The sequence below is a fragment of the Pongo pygmaeus genome, chromosome 13, assembly GCF_028885625.2.
Source record: "Pongo pygmaeus isolate AG05252 chromosome 13, NHGRI_mPonPyg2-v2.0_pri, whole genome shotgun sequence".
Taxonomy (NCBI): domain Eukaryota; kingdom Metazoa; phylum Chordata; class Mammalia; order Primates; family Hominidae; genus Pongo; species Pongo pygmaeus.
In genome coordinates, this window is record NC_072386.2 from 44848101 (window position 1) to 44867613 (window position 19513).

General features: G+C 34.1%; 1 protein-coding gene across 1 annotated transcript in view; it reads right to left on the minus strand.

The window, feature by feature from the left end:
* The window catches only part of TYRP1 (tyrosinase related protein 1), a 47475-nt gene extending 28683 nt beyond the window's left edge, over positions 1 to 18792 (minus strand). The window contains exon 1 of the mRNA XM_063650423.1: positions 18704 to 18792. The gene's annotated coding sequence lies outside the window, so the exon portion shown is untranslated. The remainder of the gene's footprint in view (positions 1 to 18703) is intronic.
* Between the last annotated feature and the right edge of the window lie 721 nt (positions 18793 to 19513).

Here is a 19513-nt window from a genome sequence, read left to right on the forward strand (position 1 = left end):
CACTCTTAATTTTTCTCATATAAACAACTTCAGGTTCTGTTGACTTCAAATATATGTTTTATATATTTTATTAATTTTTGTGCTTGTATCATCTTCCTTTACTTTCTTTGTTTTCATTCTGTTCTTCTAACTTAAGTTGGATACTTAGTTAATTAGCCTTTAGAATTGCTAAATATTTTAGGCTATTGTAATGGTTAAATTCTATGTATCAACATGAAGGGTATTTGGGGATGAGATTATCATTTAAATTAGTGAACATTGAATAAGCTGATTGCTTTCTGTAATGTGTGTGGGCCTCATTCAGACGGTTGAAAGTTTGAATAGAACAAAGCAGCCAGCTGCCATCCCTGAGTAAGAGGGAATTCTCCAGCAGTCTGCTTTCAGAACTCATCTGTACCATCAGCTCTCCTGGGTCTCTAGCCTACTGGGCTACACTGTAGACTTTAGACTTGCAAGATTTATGGATTCCTTATAACAAATCTTCTTTTCTCCCCTTCTCTGTGCTTCCATTTCTCTTTCTGTCTCTCTCTCTCTTTACACAACACACACACACACACACACACCCCCTATTGATTCTGTTGCTCTGAAGAACCGTGAGTAATACAGCTACCTATTTCCTTCATTTTACTTCCATTTCATTGATCTCACAAGTTTTAAAATGTATAGCTTCATACTTTATTTATACTTTGAAAAGTGAATATATTTAATTAAATCAAATCTTAAAAATACTATTCATTAAAATTTTTTGCATCTTTTTCATGGCTTAGTACATGACAGGGACAATCTTAAAAATTATGCTTATATGCTGGAGAAAATATATATTTTCTAATTGTGGAATTGAATGTGCATTTAATTTTTTTTTTTTTTTGCCATTTTCAGGGATAATTAAGCCTTTTAAATGTGTATCTAAAATCTTCTAAACTTTTACTAATTTTTTATTTTTATTTTTCAGTTCCAGGATACATGTGCAGAACAGGCAGGTTTGTAACATAGGTATACGTGTGCCATGGTAGTTTGCTGCACCTGTTAACCTGTGATCTATAGACTGGATAAAGAAAATGTGGTACATATACACCATGGAATTCTATGCAGCCATAAAAAAGGATGAGTTCATGTCCTTTGCAGGGACATGGATGAAGCTGGAAACCATCATTCTCAGCAAACTAACACAGGAACAGAAAACCAAACACCGCATGTTCTCACTCACGAGTGAGAGTTAAACTTTTACTAATTTTCATCTGCATGACCTATCAATAGTTGAGAATTAGATGTTAAATCTCTCATAGTTTTGAAAAACGTATTTATTCTGTCTTTAATTCTATTAGTTATTACTTTTTACATTGTATAATTATTTTATTTTTTACAAAATAAATTTATAATTTTAAAGTCTTTCTAGAAATTAAACTTTTTTTTTCAGGAAATACATATTCTTTATCTCTGATAACACATTTTAATTTTGAAATTTTATCTGAAGTTGTTATAGTTATTAGCTTTCTTTTGGTTAGTATTTTTTTTTACCATTATTTTTAACCCTTTCACATCCTTATATTTAAAAGCAGCATCTGGTAAATAGCATATATTTTAATTTTATTTGAATCTAGTGTCAATATCTCTGTCTTTTAAACGAAGTATTTGGTTCACTCATTTTTATTAAAATTTATGATATATTTATATTAGTTTCTACCATCATACATTTGCTTTTTAGTTGTCTCATTTTTCTATGCATGATTTTTCTCGTTTTTTTCTTTCATATAGATATATATTTTTTGGTTGTATTAAGAATATTTCTTTGTTTATTTTATGTTTTCATTTTATTTCTTTCTTGTACTTTGAAGAGCTTATCCTCAATATTTATTGTTTCAGGGGTTATCATTAAAATGCCTTACTGAATAAATTCTGAATCCTGAAAATTAGAATATTTAACTATGGCCACTCCCCATCCTGACTTAAATTTTTTTTCAGTATTTTAATTCTATCATTTAAAAAATAAATCCACTAAGTAGACATTGTTAATCATGTTTTAAAAAATATTTCCTTAGCATACTAAATGTTTACTAATTATTTTTCCCATTATTCCTTCTCATTGCTCAAATCTTTCTGGTATCATTTTCCTTCTTCCTGAAGTATATTCTCTAGAAATTTCTTTACTGTTTATCTCTCCATGGCAATTATCTTCTGTAGGAGAGCATGAACACCCAGGTATATTGTGAACAATTCAACCTATCTTACTGACTTTCAGGACCTAAATGCATGTGCTCAACAGCGTGGGCTGGATTTTAATAGAATAACAAAAAACAAGGTTAGAACTATATTATTTTATTACAACCTGGCTCTATTTCCAGGGGCTTATGGCCTAGGAATATACCATTATCTTTAGCAAGTGGACCTATAACCATTAAATGTGATCTCAAGTCACCAAACTCAATATTCATATTAAGAATTCATGGCTACTTTTGTTACTTACACGGTTGTTAAAAAAAATGATGCAAGTTACCCCACTGATCACCAGACCAATATCCAAAACTATATTTGATAGCTGAAGGAGATTAATAGTTAGAAAGAGGTGTGTTTATTACAATTAGATCTTTTTATTTTAAAATTTCCACATTGAGTTATATTTTTGTCAAATGGATATAGATTTTCAAAAGTATTTCTTATTTCTATTTAACCAATCACAAGAGCTGATAGAAATATACTGTGAGCCTCATGTAAGTAAAGCACAAAGCCTATTATGTGGGATGGCTTAAAAGATATAGAAATTTATATCTTTTATAAATGCTGGCCTGTCACAGAACATTTTGTTAAAATTCCAATACATTACCTTATAATGTGGCCTATGTTTTGGCATCAACTTTTGCCTATTATTATATTACCAAATAGTAGGTAAGAACCTGTGCAATAGGTACATGAGAGAAGGTACAGGTGGAGAAATAATTTATAAAATAACCTGTTTTACCTAGAAAGTTGCAACTAAGAAGTCCTGATGGAGGATGCTCTAACGAACAAAACTGACACATTTTCTGAGAAAAGCACACACTTTCCATCACACTTTACACGTCCAGATGGCAGAGACCTGGTTACAGTCTGGACCAAGCTAATAATGTCTTACTTCTTAGTTAGCTGTACTAGGCTGCTTAAAAGTATAAATCATTAGATTTTGAGAAAAATAATTGCATTTTTATCTTCCTGAAAGTTTTAAAAGCATATAATTTACTAAAGTTACCTTTTATAGGTAACAAGAAAATATTCAAATAATCTTTAAAGTCAGTCTTAAAAATTAATTGCAATTATATCATTGTACTTATTATGTAGTATATTACATAATTCAATATCTCATGAACAGAATTTAATGGAAAGCAAATTTTCTGTAAAAATGAGACATGATTCAAATATTTTGCTTTTGTATTATTGAAAACCACAATTACTTTTGCACCAGCCTAGTATTTCTTATTGGATGCTATTAAATATGTTTTTACACACTTTATTTTATTTTTTCACATATAGCTCAATGTATTTTCTCTGGTATCTTTGCAATAACCAGAAAAACGTAACTTTAGTCCTGTTTATACATCATACATGGAGTTCCACTTGAAAAGTGTACATACTCATATTAAGTACCATAACTTTGCATAGTATTTTTTTGTTTCATAATGCAATATTTTTAACATTGCACAATTCTGTTATATTGGCATGAATATTAGAAAAGCTTAAAATTGGTTTGATTTCCTATTTATTTGCCTTATGGGGTCAGAACAAACAGGTTAACTTTGAAAATAAGATTTTTCTTCAAATTTTTGTCAGAAAGCTGCTAAATATGAAAAGTACTTAGAATATGCCATTAAGGTTTTTAATATCAGTAAATTCACTTTTACTTATTGTAGTCATCAAAATCTTCTAAATATATTATCTTCAGGTTCCAAAATTTAGTATGAAGAATAATTGTGAAGTAATAAACTATAGTACCTATACTTCATTTTTTAAACCAAAGCATCTTTATGTATTAGTATATTTAAATTTATGTCATCTATATTATAGTATACCAAAAGATTATGCCAAACATCAATTTCGGCAAATTCGGTAATGTTCTAGATTGAATAGTACATAGATTTACATATCACTGACACATGGTGGTATTTGTCTTCAAGTTTTGGGTGCTTAATTTTAAAGTGCCTTGCTAATTCTCATGGCTTTGAACACTCAACCAGTATCTCAAGGTTTTGAATCTACTCACTTAGCACAAAGTTAATTGTGAAAAATAACAATATAAAATAATATTTAGACAGTGATATGGTGTGCATGTTTTGTCCCCTCCAAATTTCATGTTGAAATGTGATCCCCAATGTTGAAGATGGGGCCTTGGGGGAGGTGAGTGGCTCATTGGGAAAGATCCACCATAAACGGCTTGGTGCCCTCCCCTTGGTAATGAATTACTGAGAGATCTGACTGTTAAAAAAAGTCTGGGACCTACCCCACTCTGTCTTGCTCCCTTCTCTCTCTCTCTCTCTCTCTCTCTCTCTATTTATTAATTTATTTTGTAGAGACAGGGTCTCACTATCTGGCCCAACTGGTCTTGAACCACTGGCTGCAAGTAACCCTCTTCCCTTGGCCTCCCAAAGTGCTGGGATTATAGGCATGAGCTACCGTGCCTGGCCATTTTTTTGTCTTGCTTCCCTCTTTTACCATGTGATACGCCTGTTCCCCTCTCACCTTTTGCCATGAGTAAAAGTTTCTGGAGGCCTCACCAGAAGCTGAGCAGATGTTGGTGCCATGCTTGTACAGCCTGCAGAACTGTGAACCCAAATAAACCTATTTTCTTTATAAATTACCCAGTCACAGGTATTCCTTTATATTAAATAGAAACAGAGATTGGACAAATACAGGTACTGTTTTTGGTAGTTTTGATTTTTTTATTCAGACTTCTCGCCAAATCTAACTAGATGATCATTTTTGTCTCTTAAACAAAATTAGTAGCAATTTACCAATATTGGTTTTTCAGTAGTTTTGAATAATGTATAAGTAATATATGTTAACATTAGAGGAATTTGAGGTGAAGGATATGTGGAAACTATGTTAATTTTGCAACTTTTCTGTAAATTTAAAATTATTCCAAAATAAAATGTTTATTTTATAAAGGTATTTTTAAAACTATTTTGTCTACTCATATATACTCATCTGTACAGATACAGGTATACTACAGTGTGCTACATTATGACAAAAAAAAAAGACTGAGGCTTTGAGCACCACAATTCTTTGTTGTATAATTCCCATAGTTACCTCAGGACACCTGAGTGCACTCTGACACAAAAATGACTAACATGGATCAAGTGAGGCTATCAGTGTCAACTAATAGAATAGTAATTAAATATAAACGTAAAAATAAAATGCAATTCTGATACCTTCTTTATGGACCTAATGGATTTATGTATCTGCTGAGGGGCTGTGAGAATCCCCCTTTGGAAACAATTACTCTGGCTGATCTGATCCATGTATTGAATTCGTCTACGAGCTGGTAAATTCCAAGTTAGTAACTCCAATAGCAATAGCAATAGCAATAGCAATAGCAATATAAGTCACAACCTTAACATTGTGACTTATATATCTAAGTGTCTACTCAGTCCACTTAGGTATCTAAAGTTTATCAGATATTTATACAATGTGCTCCTCAGTCTTTCCTGTTTCAGTAAATGGAAACATTATTAACCCCATTGCTTTGGAAAAAAAAAATCCACACACAGAAGTCATTGTTTCTTCCCCTTGGTTTGTACATCCTGTTTTTATCAGTTGGTCTAATTGATTCCAAATTCAGTTCATGATTATCTGTCACCTGGACTGTGACAATAGTCTAATTTATTCCTTTACTTTCTACGCTTAACCACACAGGAGTTTGCTCTCCATTCAGTATCCTGAGAGAGCTTTTGATTACTGATATCTGATTACTAATGCTCATGTGAAAACCTTTCAAAAGCTTCTGAGCCCAGCTAGAATAAACAGAAATCCTTACAGAAGGAGCCTGTGTGATCTGATAACCTCCTAACATCCCCCTGTGGCTCTCCCTGCTACCCTTTTGCTCAACAGCAAACTTATTACCAGTTCAGTGCCTCACACTTATTATTCCCTCTGCCATTTCTTGAGGGCTTTGCATGACTTGCTATGTCACTTCATACAGGTCCATGTTCCAATATTACCTCTTCAGGGAGGTCTTGCCTGACCACCCCACCTAAAATGGACTCCTTGGTTCCTAATTCCATCATTCATTACTCCCTTATTAGGTCTTTATCTTCTTTGTAGTAAATTATCTCTTAATATTTGTGCACTTTTAAACCAAGGAAATATCTATGAAGATAACAGGAAAAAGACACATGAAAGAACACTTGGTAGAGAATTTAGAATTGGGCTGTTCAGAAATACACATGTTGGCAGCATAATAAGACTAATTAGTAACCACCATTGGTGTGCATGAATACCTTCATAGTTAATGCTAAGATTGTGTCTCAGACAAAAGGACTGACCCCCTCTTTCCATTTTTTAAAAGTCTTTTAAAACTGTCATTTATAAGATAATTAATAAAAATCTAAATGATAAAGATTAGGGTTTTAGATTAAATTGGGGAAAAGGAGTTTTAAGAGCATCTGTATTTTTCAGGAAAACTGCTAATGAATATTAATGTATTTAGTGATATTTGTGGCAAATAATACTGAATATATTAATTGTCCAATTGGATTACATGCTATTAAGTTATACCCTTCGTTGTACTTAGCTCAGATTAATGGTTAGAATTCCACAGGCGTTAAGACAACTCAAAGTCATCTGTTAGAACAGTCATGTGTTTTTACCCCATGGAGAAGCTTAAATTAAGTGACAGCAAAGTGGGAGAATGTAAGACCTGTGTTTTTGTGTCACTGAGCAGAGATTCAGTCAAACAACATTTCTATTTTAGGGCAGAATGTTTTGTAGTTGAGGTCTCAGATAACACGTTTGCTGACAAACTGTGCTAATAGTTTCTTAATTGAGCTTTCAAAAGTTAACAAAACATTGCAAATACTGGTGCAGGGTCAGTTAACAATAATTTGATTTCTGTTCAGTGAAATTCTCTCTTGCTAAATTAAGATTAAATAATTTAAAATATTTCTCTTACTAATGACTTATATTCTGATTGTTTTAGCAAATGACCTAGTAAGACTTCTCTATGAGAAATTTCTAAAGTACATGCATGTGAGGTGTCAAAGTCAAAATAATCAGAAACAATTGTGTTTGGAGTGGAATTGAGAAGTACCTTTGCTGCACAGTAAACATTCTGTGCTTATTTCAAAGATTAGGGCTACATTGTGATATTGGTAAAAGATAACCTTTCAATTACTTCAACATTTCTCAACATATCTCTATAGTCATCACCACGGTATCATCCTATTATTTAGCACGTACTATGTACAAGGATTGAGCAGGGGCCAATGCTTTGGAATGTATTATGAACAAATCGGCTGTTTTTATTTTTTGAACCATATTTTGAAATCATGAAGCAAAGAGCAAAATATCAAGCCTATGTATTTGTATCAATAATATTGATACTAATTCTGCTTTAACTTATATTATAATTTTCATAAAATAAGCAATAGGGATAGTGATAGATTTCATTAGGAAAAATGTTTAGGAAGTCAGCATTCTGTAGTAAAAAAGTGTCACTTTATACAGAGTAAATATTGAACCAAGTTTGCTTATTATTTGAAAAATGTAAGGCATGGGATGTAATGTATATATAATGATCTATAATAGAATCTATAATATACAGACATATATAATATAGAATACATACTGTTATAATACATATAATGTGATTGTAATATAATTATATATGTAAATTACATAATATAATAGTTATATATGATTTATATGTATATAAATATAAATACAATTTTTGAAAGTGACTCCTTTATAAATTGTCTTAATTAGACTCTAGAATTTAGTTTTTGTATTTAATTTGATGTGCAGGTAAAATGAGTAACAAGGCTTTTTTTTTTTTTTTTTTTTAATATATTGCCTTACTTAAAGACAGGAAGGAGGCCAGACACTGTGGCTCATGCCTGTAATCTCAGCACTTTGGGAGGCTAAGAGGGAAAGATTACTTGAGGTCAGGATTTCGAGACCAGCCTGGGAAACATAGTGAGACCTCATCTCTACAAAAAAAAAAAAAAAAATTAGATGGGCATGGTGGCACATCTCTGTAGTCCCAGCTAATCAGAAGGCTGAGGTGAGAGGATTGCTTGAGCCTGGGAGGTTGACGCTGCAGTGAACTATGATGACATCACTGCACTTCAGCCTGAGTGAAGGTCAAATCCTATCTCTAAAAACAAAAACAAAAACTGAAGAGGCCCTATAGCTTCTGTGTTATGCTTGTCTGGTATCATAAATGAGGTGAGGTTGGGGAGTGAGTGAGGGTATTTCTTCTTCCCCTTCTTTCAACACATACTTTGGGCAAAAGGCATGGATATCTCACTATCAGCCGTAGTTGCAGTTGTACACAAATTTCAGACGCTCAGTTGTTTATCATAGTGGTCAATTTTTTCCTCATGTAGAATCTAAAATGGGTATTTCTAATCAGAGTAGTTCTTCTCTAAGTGAAAGGACTCATATTTCTTACATTTTGTGAACTTTCCCTCTTCAACACTTGCTTTCAAATACCACCGTACATATTGGCATAAAGATAGCGAAGAAATTAGTTGGGCATGATGGTGCTTGCCTGCAGACTCAGCTACACAAGAGGCTGAGGAGGGAAGATGCTTGAGCCTAGGAATTTGAGGCTACAGTGAGCTATGATTGCACCACTGCACTCTAGCCTGAGTGACTGAGTGAGACTCCATCTCAAAAAAAAGAAAAACAAAAAAAGATGGTGAAGGAGTATAGAATATTATTATGAGGCAGATTTTCATATAAGCCAGACTTTGTAAAAGACTACAACACTTCCTACAAAATTCCATTGGCTAAAACTAGTCAGTTAACCACACATACTGAAAGGAGAGTTGGTTAATGTAGTGTAGCTACATGCAAAGGATAAAAAGGAAACAAGTTTAGTGTTCAGCTAGAAGTCTCTGTTCCACTGTAAACAATTGTTATTTTGAAGGCTCCAAAATAAACAACATAATAATTATAAATCTATATTAACAATTAATGTTGCAGATGGATGATTCATCAGATATTTTTACAAACTGAAAGATTTCTTGGAACAAATGATGACGAAAACACAACATACCAAAGCCTATGGAATATAGTAAAAGCATTGCTTAGGGGGAAATTTATAGCCATAAGTGCCTACCTCAAAAAAGATGAAAAATGACAAATAAGAAATCTAGTGATAGATCTTAACTAGAAAAGCAAGAGCAAACCAAACCCAAAATTAGTAGAAGGAAAAAATAAAGATCAGAGCGAAATAAATGAAATTAAAATGAAAAAAATACAAAAGATCAACGAAACAAAAGTTGATTTTTTAAAAAGTTAAACAAAATTGACAGACCTTTAGTCAGACTAAGAAAAAAAGAAGAAGTTCCAAACACATAAAATCAGAAATGAAAAAGAAGACATTACAAGAATACTGAAGAAATTCAAACAATCATTAGTGGCTACTATGAGCAACTATATACCAATAAATTGGAAAATCTAGAAGAAATGGACAAATTCCTAGATACAGACAACCTACCAAGATTGAACCATGAAGAAATCCAAAACCTGAACAGACCAATAACAAATAATGAAATTGAATCCATAATAAAAAGTATTCTAGTAAAGAAAAGCCCTGGATTGGCCAGGCGTGGTGTCTCACGCCTGTAATCTCAGCACTTTGGGAGGCAGACGTGTAATGTCTGCTTTTTCATTTCTGATTTTGTGTATTTGAAACTTCTTCTTTTGTTCTTAGTCTGGCTAAAGGTTTGTCAATTTTGTTTAACTTTTTAAAAAATCAACTTTTGTTTCATTGATCTTTTTTTTTCATTTTAATTTCATTTATTCCTGCTCTGATCTTTATTATTTTCTTCTTCTACTAATTTTGGGTTTGGTTTGCTCTCGCTTTTCTAGTCCCTTGAGGTCAGGAATTCGAGACCAGCCTGGCCAATGTAGTGAAACCCCATCTCTATTAAAAATACAGAAATTAGCTGGGCATGGTGGTGGGTGCCTGTAATCCCAGCTACTTGGGAGGCTGAGGTAGGAGAATGCCTTGAATCTGGGAGGCTGAGTGAGGTTGCAGTGAGCTGAGATTGTGCCACTGCACTCCATCGTGGGTGACAGAATGAGACTCCATTTCGAACAAAACAAAAGAAAAGAAAAGAGAGAAAGAAAAGCCCAGGACATGATGGCTTCATGGCTTCACTGCTGAATTCTACCACACATTTAAAGAGGAACTAATACCAATCCTATTCAAACTGTTCCAAAAACTAAAGAAAGAGGAAATACTTCCAAATTCATTCTATGAGGCCAGTATTACTGCAACACCAATACCAGACAAAGACACAAAAAAATAGAAAACACTCATGCCTGTAATCCCAGCACTTTGGAAGGCCGAGGCCGGCAGATCACGAGGTTAGGAGATTGAGATCATCCTGCCTAACACAGCGAAACCCCATCTCTACTAAAAGTACAAAAAATTAGCCGGGCGTGGTGGTGAGTGCCTGTAGTCTCACCTACTCTGGAGGCTGAGGCAGGAGAATGGCGTGAACCCGGGAGGCGGAGTTTGCAGGGAGCCAAGATTGCGCCACTGCACTCCAGCCTGGGAGACAGAGTGAGACTCCATCTCAAAAAAAAAAAAAAAAAAGAAATATGTATATGGAGAAAACCAAAGAAAACTACAGGCCAATATCTCTGATGAATATTGATGAAAAACTCCTCAACAAAATACAAGCAAACTGAATTCAACAATACATTAGAAAGATCATTCATCATGAGCAAGTGGGATTTAGCCCTGGTATGTGAGGATGGTTTAATACACACAAATCAATCAATGTGATACATCATATCAATAGAATTAAGGACAAAAATATACTATTATTTCAATTGATGCTGAAAACGCATTTGATGAAATTCAATATCACTTTGTGATAAAACCCTAAAAAACTGGGCATAGAAGGAACATACCTCAGCATAATAAAAGTCATATACAACAGACTCACAGCTAGTATTACAATAAATGGGGAAAATTTGAAAGCCTGTCCTCTAACATCTAAACATGATAAGGATGCCCACTGTCACCACTGTTAATCAACATAGTACCTTGCTAGAGCAACCAGGCAAGATAAGGTATAAAGAGCACCCAAATTGGAAATGAAGAAGTCAAATTATCCTTGTTTGCTAATGATAAGATCTTATATTTGAATAAAACCTAAAGACTCCTCTAAAAAACTATTAGAGCTGACAAACAAATTCAGTAAAGTTGCAGGATACAAAATCAATATACCAAAATCAGTAACATTTCCATATACCAACAGTGAAAAATGTGAAAAAGAAATAAAAAAGTAATCCCATTTACAATAGCCACACATAAAATTAAATATCTAGGAATTAACCAATGAAGTGAAAGGTCTCTATAACGATAACTACAAAACATTGATGAAAGAAATTGAAGAAGACACCAAGTAATGGAAAAATATTCTATGTTCATGGATTGGGAGAATCAAGATTGTTAAAAAGTCCATATTACCTAAAGCAATCTACAGATTCAATGCAATTCCTATCAAAATACCAAAGACATTCTTCACAGAAATAGAAAGAAAATACTAAAATTTATATGGAACACCAAACCCTGAAGAGGCAGTTATCCTAAGCAAAAATAGTGAAACTGGAGGAATCATGTTACTTTACTTCAAATTATACTACAGAGTGATAGTAGCAAAAACAGCATGGTACTGGCCTAAAAACAGACACATAGAACAATGGAACAGGAGAACCCAAAAACAAAATCACACACCTACAGTAAAGACATTTTTCACTAAGATGCCAAGAACATACACTGGGGAAAAGACAGTCTCTTTAATAAATGGTGCTGGCAAAGCTACATACCCATATGCAAAAGAATGAAACTGGATCCCTATCTCTTTCCATATACAAAAATCAAATAAAAAATGATTTGATTAAACACTTAAATCTAAGACCTCAAACTATGAAACTACAATGAGGAAACATTGAGGAAAATCTTGAGGACATTGGTCCTGACAAAGATTTCTTGAGCAATACCACACAAGCACAGGTAGCCAAAGCCAAAATGAACAAATGAGATCACATCAAGTTAAAAATCTTCTGCACAGCAAAGAGTACAATCAATGAAGTGAAGAGACAACCCACAGAATGGGATAAGATATTTGTAAACTACACATTTGACAAGGGATTAATAACCAGAATATATAAGAAGCTCAAAAAACTCTATAGAAAAAAATTAATAATCCAATCAAAAATGGGCAAAATATTTGAGTAGACATTTATCAAAAGAAGACATACAAATGGCAAACAGACTTATGAAAAGATACTCAACATTATTGATCATTAGAGAAGTGTGAATCAAAACTATTGTGAGATGCCCTCTCACCCCAATTAAAATGGCTTATGTCCAAAAGTCAGGCAATAAGAAATGTTGGCAAGGATGTAGAGAAAAGGAAACCCTCATACAGTGTTGGTAGTAATGTAAATTAGTACAATCACCATGGAGCAAAGTTTGGAGTTTCCTCAAAAAACCAAAAATTGAGCTACTATATGATCCAGCAATCCCGCTGCTAGATATATACCCCAAAGAAAGGAAATCAATATATTGAAGAGATATCTGCACTCCTATGTTTATTGCAGCACTGTTTACAAAGCTAAAATTTGGAAGCAACCTAAATGTTCATCAACAGATGAATGGATCAGGAAAATATGGCACATATGCAAAATGCAGTAAAAAAATGAGATTCAGTCATTTGCAGCAACATGGATGGAACTAGACATTCTGTTAAGTGAAATAAGCCAGGCACAGAAAGACAAACATCACCTATTCTCACTTACTTGTGGAATCTAAACCTCAAAACAATTGAACTCATGGACATAAAGAGTAGAAGGATGGAGGCTGGGAAGGGTAGTGGGTGTCTGAGGGGAGTAGGGAAGTAGGGATAGTCAATAGGTACCAAAAAAAATAGCAAGAATGAATAAGACCTACTGTTTGATAGCACAATAGGGTGACTATAGTCAATCATAACTGTATATTTTAAAATAACTTAAAAAGTGTAATTGGATTGTTTGTAACTCAAAGGATAAATGCTTGAGGGTATGAATACCCCATTCTCCATGATGTGGTTTTTTCATGTTGCATGCCTGTATCAAAACATCTCATATACTCCATAAATATATACACCTACTCTGCACCCACGAAAATTTTTCTGCCTCATTGTGATTCATTCGAAGAAGAGAAGGTCATCAAAGGAAGATAACTTGAGCCCAAGCTAAGTCATCTGAATGGCCTGGAGCCATGTTTGAAAAATTTTATTGTTAAGTATTGTTTTTTACTGGTTAAATCAATGATAACATTCTTTACTTTGTGATTGTGTTACTCAAAAAAAAGATTTTTAACAATGATAAAAATAAAGCTTGTTAGATCATTAAAAAATGTAAAAATTTATAAAAAAGAGTGGTCTGACAGAAGTTTTAAATGAGTGGACACATCATTTTTATTTTTTTCTTTGAGACAGGGTCTCACTCTGTCGCCCAGGCTGGAGAGCAGTGGCACGATCAAAGATCTCTTAGCCTCACACATCTAATGGGTAAAATTCTTCATATACTCGTCAGTGTTTCCATCATTAAAGAAGAGTAGCAACAGATCCCCTTCCTCACTGAGCTTACGTCTAGCTGGGCAGGCAGAATTACGACTGCTAAAAGATGTCTGTGGAAATTTCTAATAACAAACACAAAAAAATAGAATTTTGCTGAAGAGTAAGATCATTATAGATTGCATAATCTGTTTTTTTTCTTGCCAGGGATTAAGGTTGCTAACGTTTGAAGAAAATGTACTATTGACGCTTGGGGATTGTAGAGCTTCTATGGTGCCAAGATAATATTCTGTGCTTGTATTGCTGTTATCTAAACGCACAATGGGAATCGATACCATGCGTTTCTAACATCGTTAAGGGCAAGGTAGTACACCACATGAAGGATATTGTGATTACTGCCTGCACTGTGGAAAAAGCACAGAAGGAGACAAGAAATTCAATAATCTGTAAAACAAACTGAAGCCTAATCAAAAGCACAGGTAAAATTCAGGCCTTGTTCTACCCTATAATATTTTGAAGAATTACATGGTCTAGAGAAACCAGGAAAATTTCCAACTGTGAGAAATTAAGTACTCTGTCTTAGTAATCCTCCACTAAACAGGAAAACCAGAGACCTATGGGACTTAATGTTCACAAAAAACACACTTCCTATTTAGGAACATTGCTGGTCCCTACTCAGAAATAATGCAATGAAAAGCATTTAAAGATTTACAAAGGAGTGTGCCATCCTATTGGAAAGATTGGCCTGACTTTTCTGTTAACTTTTAGAATTATCTTCACTAAAATGCCATAAAATGGGTACTATCAGAAATTGAATACTGCTAATCAAAGGAGACTCCAGGTGTTTTGAATTCAACTCCTCCTCCTTTTGCCTATTTGAAGGAGAATTTTTTTTTAATTAGGCATTTGTGGAAACTGACCTCACTACTAAAGGACATCAAATAATTCTGAGACCAGAAAAAAAAAACAGTTATCTTTGGGTAATGTCAGAGAAACAGTCAAACAGAGAGAGAGATAGAGAGAGAGGGAGAGAGAGAGAAGCTCAGGAGAACTTACTGATGAAAGGAAACAGTACATTCAAGAGCATATGATGGGGGAGGTTTAAAGGGTAAAGCCTACTTCCTTTAGAAGCAAGAAGTAAATTGGCCTGTCCTCCAAAAGACAGCAACTGCCACTATCTCACTTCTCCTTCATTTTGCTCGTAAAAGTAGCTTCATGTATAAAAAGAACTAACTGAAGGCCTAAATAATCTAAATATTTTTTATATCTGATATAGAAATATAAAATCACATGCATAAGATTGATCATATTGAAACATTTAGAAATAAGGTCTTGGAAATCCTACAAGTTGAAAATATTTTAAAAACCTCTTACCCTAAAAAGTTTAAAATTAAACCTTGAAATTTGCAGATGGAGATGTGTGGCTCTGGATGGATTTATCATCATCAGCGTCAAATTTACTAATAAAATGGGATGAAACTCATATGCAGTGATGAATTCAGGAAGATCAAATGAGTTTGACTACATTTCAAATAACTTTTTAAAATTGAATCAGCATATTATAATTTTCCAGGGTATAGAGAAGGAGATGAGACATTTAAGAAGTTAAAATTAGGGAATCTGGAGAGACACATGAAAAGCATTACCAGCAATAAGGGACTTGGTGTGTTATGATTACTGCTATTTTTCTCACAAGCAACTTGTATACGTTTAGAAGGATTATCACCTCCTCCCTTTTCTTCGTCTCTCTCTCCGCTCACACACACACACACAGATAGAGAGAGAGAAACATGCATGCACACACCATATACTACTTACTCTGGAACGTATAAAGTCCCCATTACCTAAGGGGCCTTTGGTAATATAATTCAAATTTAGGTAAGAAAACAGAGCTTTTTTCTTTTCATTTATTTTTAAACAATAGGAAGTCTGAAGAGACAACTGACATTTGGTCAATACTCACTTCAAGGATGTCTCTTCACTTTTTAGATAACCTTGCAGAAGACAGACAATGATGGAAACCTTCTGACCCCTTCTACCTCTTCATCAGAACCAAAATTTACCTCTGTTTCCTCCTTACACACTCTAATAATCTGCTGTGAGACTGGATGTTAGAAGTTACATCATAAGAGGAGGGAATGAAGAATTTGGTAGCACTGAGGTGCTGGAAGAGGGATAGAGAGCAGCATGAGAGTGGTGTGGAGGATTGCTGTAATGTGACTATGGAAGCCAAGCCAGGAGGATGAGGTTCCAAGTGCAGTAACCTTGCTCAGGCACAAGATGATAGACTAGAGGAGGCACTCCCAATCACTGTTACCCCATGGACTCTGTAAGGTTAACAAATATCACTTAAATTTAAATTAAGCAGATAATTAAAATAAGTTATGTCTATAACTGTGTGAGTTTGATTACTTAAGGCTTTTATTTGGGGGTGCTATAGCGTCCTACCTTTTCATTGTAGAGTCACAGAATAGGGTTACAGGGTTATATTATAAGTAATATAAAAGAATTTCTGCACTTGATTGTCAATTAACATCTCTTAGCAACCCTCCACTAAACAGGAAGCCCAGGGACCTAGAATGTCCAGTATGAGGGAATGGGTAGGAAGTAGTAGTCTTCATGCAGAAATGCATATCCATTCAAAAAAGCGGCAGAAAAATATGTGTTGGTATTCCTATGGGTTATATTGAGAAAGAGAGGCCATTGATAGCATAGCCTGGCATGCTCTTTATTGTAAATGTTGGTGTTGGCATGTCTGTTTATTCACATCTATCACACACAGCATCCAGAATTTCTCGAGGTCCACAAAAGGCTTTGTCAACAGCGATTTCTTAATTTTGTAAAATATTTATAAAAATTCTTCAGTACAATTGTAAAAATGCACTGATATAAACTCTATAGGGAAAAAGGCCTTTTTTAAAAATTAGAAAATGATCCATTAGCACTATTTATTCTATATTTATATCTTTCAAAGGCCGATAGATTTTTTTTCAATTATTATATTTGGCTTTCACTTGTTTCATAATTCCAGCTTTTTGTCTGAAACCTTTTGTCTCTGTGGACATCATAAAGGGATGGGAACTCAAGAAGTACTGACAGCACTGGGGCAAATTTCAACACATCTCATATTTAGTCCTCATACAATTCTACGAGGTAGATATCCTTATTCACGGAGTTTCAAAAAACTAAAATGATTTGCTCAAATTTGTGTACCAGTAAAGAAGCAAGCTGCGACTGAACAGGTCGTCTTAGTCCCATTTCTAGCGCTATTTCCACAACATTACAACTGCTGTGATTGTGTTATTATATCATTTAAAATAAACAGGAAGACTAAAGCAGGGGTGGAGGGGCAGATAGATAATTATAAAAAGCAATCAAAGATGTCTAAGGAGCTGAGAAATTGATTCATACAATACATATTTCATTTTTGAACTGTGTTAACATCTTGTATTCACAATTATAGACACAGTAGCCTATGATCTTTAATATCAAACTCCTTGTCTAATTCTGTTGTAATATTTTAGGGACTTACTGAGTCTCCTTTTAGTCAGTGGTCATTACGAAATCTTTTCCCATATTTATATATATTTGAGACAGAGTCTTGCTTTGTCACTCAGGCTGAAGTCCAGTGGTGCTATCTTGGCTCAGTGCAACCTCTACCTCCCAGATTCAAGCGATTCTCCTGCCTCAGACTCCCGAGTAGCTGGGAATACAAACACCCACCACCACGCGTGGCTAATTTTTGAATTTTTAGTAGAGACGGGGTTTCACCATGTTGACTAGACTGGTCTCGAACTCCTGACCTCAAGTGATCTGGCCTCCCAAAGTGCTAGGATTACAGGTGTGAGCCACTGCATCTGGTCCTTTTCTGAAATGAGCTCAACCATTAAGTTATTTTCATATGCAGAATTATAAGTAGGCCAATAAAAATGGAGCTCTATATTCTTTCTGAATTGTTCAGTGATAGTCTGCCAATATGCATGAAAAATTTAAACAAACAAACCTGATAAGAGAGAAAATTAAACCCAGGTATTAATCAATAAGAAAGTTCAAATGGAAAGCAAACTCTTATTTTGAATAGATGAAGCATAATCATCCAGTTACAAAATACTCTATGTTCTCTGTTCATGGAAGGTATATATTAGATATTCCCATTATTATTTTAATCACTGAATAAAAAAATTAGGTCTTTAAACATTAGTCACTCCCATCAGCACAGTTTATCATTTTTTGAAATATAATATTTTACACAAAATACTTGTATCTGGCTAATAGATTTAAAAAGATAGCTTAAAATTTACCTAAGCTATTAAACTTTCCTTCGTTTTTAGTTAGAAATTTGCTGCATAAAACTTATTTTTTCATAAGGAAGGTGTTATATATACACAACAATACAAATGAAAAGAAAAAGACAATAAGCCCTATTGCACATCCATCCTCATCTTCTGAGGAATAATTTGTAGTCTAAAAAATTAAAAGAAAATTCTGACTGATTATATCTTGTGGCTTTTCCTAAGCATTCTTAGCTCTTAAAAGTGATCTATTCCTTTATCAAGTACTTGGTTTTTCTTCATTTTTAAAATAAATATGTCATCTTAATTTGCACCTCATTTTCTACAGTTGTTTTTCTTTTTTTAATAAAGTGCAAACATTGCAAGTGACAGTCACAGGGTAAAGCAAATCTTATGAATTATCAGAAGGAAGATTTTAGTTCAACAATTACAACAAAGAAGAAAATATTTAATAATGAGGCTGTGAGCTCCATGACAGTAGAGGCACTTGAACAAAGGTTAGTTAAAGCGCTGGTGACATCTTGGAAGAGATTTCTACATTAGGAAGGAGGTTATACCACTGAGTACTTATTTAACTTGCAGATTCTATTATTGTTTCTAATTTTCATAATAAATATTGTGGTAAAAACTTGTAGTGCTTACCCATATCTGGTTCTTCTCTCCTTTCAGATATATGGGATTATATTTTGCCATCCTCTTGTAGCTAGGCAGAGCTACATGATGGGTTTTGTCTGTAGGCTGTATGGAAAAGTGAAGTATATCACTTTGAGTCCGAAGTATTTAGTGAGATAACTTTTATGCCTTTCTCACTTGAGCCTGACAATTACAGAGAATGTCCCATGCTGAAAGACCCAGGCAATCTGGATTATTGAGCCATTGCATAGAATCCCAACCAATGCCACATATATGAAAAATAAACTGGTTTTATATTAGATTTAGATTTGGGCATTGTCAGCATAATATCTATTTAACTTTATCTTGACTGATAATGTGTGTTTATATTAAAAGGTATGTTTAGGTTTACTTCAGATCTGACATCTATGCCAGGAAACACAGTAATGTCTCAATTATCTCAAAAATGCAATTCGGGGAAGATAGATAGTGGAGTAGGAAATACCAGAAATCTGTCTCCCCTCCTAGGTAACAATTGTACTGGCAGAGTCTGTCTGATATAAACATTTCAGAATTCTAGAGTCTATTGATGGCTTGTATCCTCCGGAGGAGGACTTGGAAGGTGAATTAAAATTACTTTTGGTCAATTACAGTTCTTAGCACAGTAGAAGCCATGCACATGTTCCTAGATCTGTTTGCACACATCCTGTGGGAGTCAGAGTGGACAAAAGAGGACCTTATCCACCAAATATTGGGGATCTGTGTTCTGATCACTGGTTGTTGCTTATGATCACAGAGGTGAAGACAAAGATGTGGTGACTACTGCCCCTCTCCCCCTGG